Here is a 5,931-nt window from a genome sequence, read left to right as displayed (position 1 = left end):
CGTCAAGTGTTGGCTCTGATACCAATTGAAAGAATTTATGGTCCCGAATTCGTTTAATACAGAGGTGTTATCTGAAGTGTTATGACACTTGAACAAACATGCAGCGGAAATATAAAGATAAAAGAACAATACTCAGAATTAAAAAAATGTTCACAAGTAAAGACTTGTGAACTTGCCCTTTACAGGACGAAAAATATATTAAAATCAGTATTCCAAGAATACAAACAGAAGAGGTGCGAAAACTTCTTCCTTATGAATGAATCTTTTTCAAGATCATTCTTACAATCAAATCTAGATACAAAAAGAAAAATATTAAAAATTCTAGATTTCAAAGATGTACTCGTGAGGAGTACGTAAAGAACTTATGAATGAATCACTATCTTGATCATTCTTACAACCAAGTCTAGAAACATATATACTAAACAATCTAGACTACAAAGAATGTACTTATGAGAAGTACGTAAAGAATGTACTCATAAGGAGTACAAACAACCGATTCTAAAACCTAACTAAAACACTCGTGTATTCTCTTCAGCCCTTGGTTTTTATTTCGTAGAATCGATAATCTTCCTTGAGTATTGAAGTCGGTATTTATAGGCATTCCAAGCATCCACTCCTCAGCCCATGATCTGCAAGAAAACCAACTACAAGAGCACTCAAGAACATGGGTTAGTGGGTTAGTGGGTTAGTTTAAGGAGTTAGAATAATATTCACAATTAAACCCACTTAAGCACTACTTAACCCACTAAGCCATATACTAAACCCACTAAGCCCTATACTTAATCCACTAAGCACTACTTGTTCCATAACTAAAATTTAGTTAGAAAAATAAGAAAGTTAAAAACAATGTGGAAATAATCCACGTATTTCAAATATTTCTATATATATATGTATATATATACCTGCACTTAACAGTGTTACAACCACTAATACGATCAACTGGCTGGCTACAATGAGGGCATCTTCTCCACTTCATCTTCTCCAACAAACGCTCGAATTTTGCGTCGTTAAAAAATACCCTCTTCAAAAGGAATATTCCCCCGCACCAATGTGGGGCCCGCCACGGAACCCCGCATTGGTGGCAGAAAACCCTAGTGCATCTCGGACAAGTAAACTTGTTCGTCGAGCCATCATCGCCGCACTCGATGAGAATCATCTCGGCGCAATCGCGGTGAGGGCAATAGCACTTTTTCTTGCCGGAGAGCGCCGAACTGCAGAGGATATCGCACAGTTTTACAAAGATCTCCGGCGAGATTATCTCCCGGCATTTGAGCGGGTCTAGTTTTCTCCGGCAGCTCAATTTAGGGCATATTATCTCCGTATTATATCCTTCGACTTTTGCTTTGATGTGACGGCCGATGCACTTCACAATATTCACATGCAAAAAAGTTATTGGAAATTTTAGAAGCCAGAAATTGAATTATATATATATATATATATATAATTAAACATCTATAAATTAATACAGTCGGAGCTAGCAAAATTTTTAATTTAGCGAAATATTAAATTATCGAACTAATCATTTAGTAGGTTTTTACAACACCGGGATCAGAAAAAACTACTATTTAAACGATGCTATAATTAATTTATCGAGATTCTAATGAATATATATTATATATACCTTAGTGCAAATATTGTGCACATATGCATACGAATTGCCATGGCGAAACTTCTGAGTTGACGGTGACGGTTCATCGCAAATTTCACAGGTGAACGAAGTTAGGGTTCCGATTGCCTTCACAGCCTTGTTACCCATGATGCTTATTATATTATGCTGTGTACGAAAACTCTACCTTTATATATATATATATATATATATATATATATATATATATATATATATATATATATATATATATATATATATATAGGGGTAATGGCAAATAGGCCCATGACAAGGGCACTTAATTAAAAAAGGGACATCCAACTTTTTTGTTTTTCAATTAAACCATCCCATTCAAACTTATTTGCAAATAAGGAAAATCCCTTTATATATACCAAAATTACCCCCAATTCATTGAAACCCAATTCAACTCCAATTTCATGATTTACACCCCAATTTAGCCCAATTTCATCAATTAACCAATTTTAAACCTAATTTCAATTTTGACCCCAATTTTAACCCTAATTCTTATCAATTCCACCCATTATGCTCTAACTTCTTAAATATTACACATTGACCCCGGATTTAAACAAATATATCACATTAACCCCAAAACTTTTTTTTTTTCAGAAAATAAATTTTTTTTCTGAAATATTTTTTTTCCGGCCAGATTCCGGCTTTGACCGCCGGAGACCGCCGGTCTCCGGCGTTGACTTTTGTTTTTTTTTTTTTTTTTGAATTTTCGTTTTCCTGAAATTTTTTTCCGGCCGGTCAACGGCCGTTGACCGCCGGGTCTCCGGCGTTGACTTTTTTTTTCTTAAAAAAAATATTTTAATTAATTTTACTGTCTTGGCTGCTAAATTACTGTCTCCGGCAGCTATTTAACTGTCGGAGACAGTAATTTAACTGTTAATTGACTTTTTTATTCTTAAAAAAAATATTTTTAATTAATATTACTGTATTCGTTGCTAAATTACTGTCTCCAGCAGTTATTTAACTGTCGGAGACAGTAATTTAACTGTTAATTAACTTTTTTATTCTTAAAAAAAATATTTTTAATTAATATTACTGTATTCGTTGCTAAATTACTGTCTCCAGCAGTTATTTAACTGTCGGAGACAGTAATTTAACTGTTAATTGACATTTTTATTCTTAAAAAAAATATTTTTAATTAATATTACTGTATTCGTTGCTAAATTACTGTCTCCAGCAGTTATTTAACTGTCGGAGACAGTAATTTAACTGTTAATTGACTTTTTTATTCTTAAAAAAAATATTTTTAATTAATATTACTGTATTCGTTGCTAAATTACTGTCTCCAGCAGTTATTTAACTGTCGGAGACAGTAATTTAACTGTTAATTGACTTTTTTTTTTTTTTTTAATTTTTTTTTTAATTTTTTTCCTTACAAAAAAATTTGTTTTAATTAATATTACTGTCTTGGATGTTAAATTACTGTCTCCAACAGTAATTTAACTGTCTTAGACAATAATATTAATAATATTACTGTTCGGAAAAATAATATTCATAATATTACTGTCCCAAACAGTAATATTACTGTCTGAGACAGTAATTTAGTAGTCAAGACAGTAAAGACAGTAATATTAATTAAAATATTTTTTTTCTAAGAAAAAACAATTCAAAAAAAAAAAAAAAAAAAAAAAGTCAACGCCGGAATCTGGCCGGAAAAAAAATTCAGGAAAAAAAAATTTTCAAAAAAAAAAAAAAAAAAAAAAAAAAAAGTCAACGCCGGAGACCGGCGGTCTCCGGCGGTCAACTCCGGAATCTGGCCGGAAAAAAACATTTCAGAAAAAAAATTATTTTCTGAAAAAAAAAAAGTTTTGGGGGTAAATGTGATATATTTGTTTAAATCCGGGGTCAATGTGTAATATTAAGGAAGTTAGAGCATAATGGGTGGAATTGTTAAGAATTATATTATTGAGGGTATTTTAGACTAAAGACATGGGGATGGGCTTAATTGAGAGACTGTTTTTTTTGTGGACTAAAATGCATTTAAGTCCCATGTGATGGGCCTTTTTGCCATTTGCCTATATATATATATATATATATATATATATATATATATATATATATATATATATATATATATATATATATATATATATATATATATATATATATATATATATGGACTTTTTTTATTTCCTTTCTATTTCCATCCTAATTAACAGACTTTCCATTCACCACCATATTTTCGATCGAGGCAATTATATATAGTAAATTTTATGTATATATATTCAAGGGTCAATGAGATATAAAAATATTAGGACTAACCACTTTATATTATTTTTAAGGGGCAATATGCCAAACACCCTTTATTGGGATTTTAATTCTTGATAAATCCTTTATTTATAAATGATATTTGAGATAAATCCAATGGACCTGAAAAACCATATATGCCCTTACTAACTATTAATTAGTATAATTATTTAATTTTAAAAAATTATAATCTACACCCAAATCTTCTCCAAAAATTAATTCCCTTATCACGCCTATTCAGTTTTTTTTTCCTTTTCTTTTTTATTTTGTTTAATGATTTTCTTTATTTCGATTTAAATGAAAATTTTGTAATTTTTTTTTTCTTATTTATATTTTTCATGTTTTTTATTTTAATTTAAAAAAATGGTTTTGTTTTTATTTTCATTTTTTCATGGTTTTTTTTCTTAATTTCAATTTTTTTTAAATGGTTTTTTTTTATTTTCTTTCCTGTTTTTTTAAATAAAAACCACTCTATATAAACATGAAAACCACTTTGTATAACACAACTATATAAACATAAAAATCACTCTGTATAATAACTATATAACATGAAAACCACTAAATTTATCGAAAACCACTATGAAATTAAAGTACAAATTAATATAAAATAGGCATAAATTTATCGAAAACCACTATGGAATTGAAGTAAAATTTATTATAAAATAAACATAATCCACATTAAAAATGTAATCCACTATTAAATTAGTGTAATCCATTGTTACATAAGTGTAATCCAGTATATGTTCATCCAAAACCACTATTAATAAATGTTCATCCAAAACCACTATTAACAAATGTATACAAACAAATTCGGCATCACTTCGGTTGCTCAAGAACCTGAACCAAAAAGAAAAAAAAAAGTAACAAATTGTCAGTCTAATTAGTGTAATCCACTAATGGCACACTCTCAAACCATAACATATAAAAAACGTAATCCACTATTTCAAATAACCTTCCTGGGCCAACCCTATGAATTCTCAAGAAACTCAAGAATATAAGAAGACAAAAAAATACACAAGCCAAAGAAAATGGTTGCCGCACCCTCTTTGCGCCGCCGCCAAAGGCCAAACCCTTCAATTCACACACATTCAGCCACCAAAATTCACACATAATTCCCCCAAAATTCACACAAATTAAAGATATCTAAATTTTACGAAGCTAATTGATTCCAATTGACACGAGCAACGCTTATCGATTCGAATTATAATCCATCGAACATTTGTTCATAAGCAGGAAAAAAAACAGAGTGATCCTACACAACTAATTAACACTGAACTAATTAAATACTCTTAATCATCAAGATTAAAAATTAGATCGGTGCTTAAGTAAAACAGTTAAAACATTATGAAAACTCAATAAACAATCTTCTATGTTTAACATTCATCACTCAAATTAAAAATTAATTAAAAATCGTCCAGTTTCCCAAAATCTTCACTAACAAAACAATTCGAAACTCACCTGATGGGTGATTACACAAATCAACAGCCGTCTAAAGATGCTATAATTCCATCGCCACCGAGAGCGTCTTGACAAGTTACAAATCCCCAAATATGAAACCACGAACATTTCGGAACTCACAGTTTCGAATCATCACGTACAGAATAAAAAAATCATGCTAATCAATTGCGATTAAAAAAAACACAAAATCATAAATCGATTAAAACACAATTAAGAAGGAATCGATTTCGGACCTAGAGTTTTAGAACTTCAATTGGCTGATTCCTCGAGAAATTTCCAAAACTTCGGGCCTGAAGGAGAGCATAAATTCGTGATTGTTGAAAGAAATGAATGGGGGGTTTGCTGAAGTTGAAGAAATGAATCGAGATTTGCTATCCCATAGTGGGAAATCGACCCGACCCGACCCGGAAGATCGCCGCCACCCTTTTGGGAGATGAACGAGATACCTTCGCCGGAAATGAGCGAGGTTGATTCGGAGGTGATGAATCGGCGGCAGCAACAGAAGTAGAATGAGGAGGACGGCGAAAATTTTCTGGTCGTTCGATGGGGCGACAATGGAGTGGGCGTGAATTCAAGTTATTGAGAGAAGG

The 5,931-nt window shown here is 31.2% G+C and overlaps 1 long non-coding RNA gene across 1 annotated transcript; it reads right to left on the bottom strand.

Moving 5' to 3' along the window:
* Positions 1-4,520: 4,520 nt before the first annotated feature.
* LOC148769734 (uncharacterized) lies at positions 4,521-5,001 on the bottom strand. The gene is made up of 2 exons (XR_016032276.1): positions 4,925-5,001; positions 4,521-4,720 (listed from the first exon to the last, which is right to left on the bottom strand). It is a non-coding gene; the product is annotated as an uncharacterized LOC148769734 (long non-coding RNA).
* Positions 5,002-5,931: the final 930 nt, after the last annotated feature.

This window comes from Erythranthe guttata, chromosome 7 (assembly GCF_056151865.1).
Source record: "Erythranthe guttata isolate IM_541 chromosome 7, IM_541, whole genome shotgun sequence".
In the NCBI taxonomy this organism is placed as follows: domain Eukaryota; kingdom Viridiplantae; phylum Streptophyta; class Magnoliopsida; order Lamiales; family Phrymaceae; genus Erythranthe; species Erythranthe guttata.
Note: the sequence above shows the minus strand (reverse complement) of the source record. Positions and strands in the feature narration are given on the sequence as shown.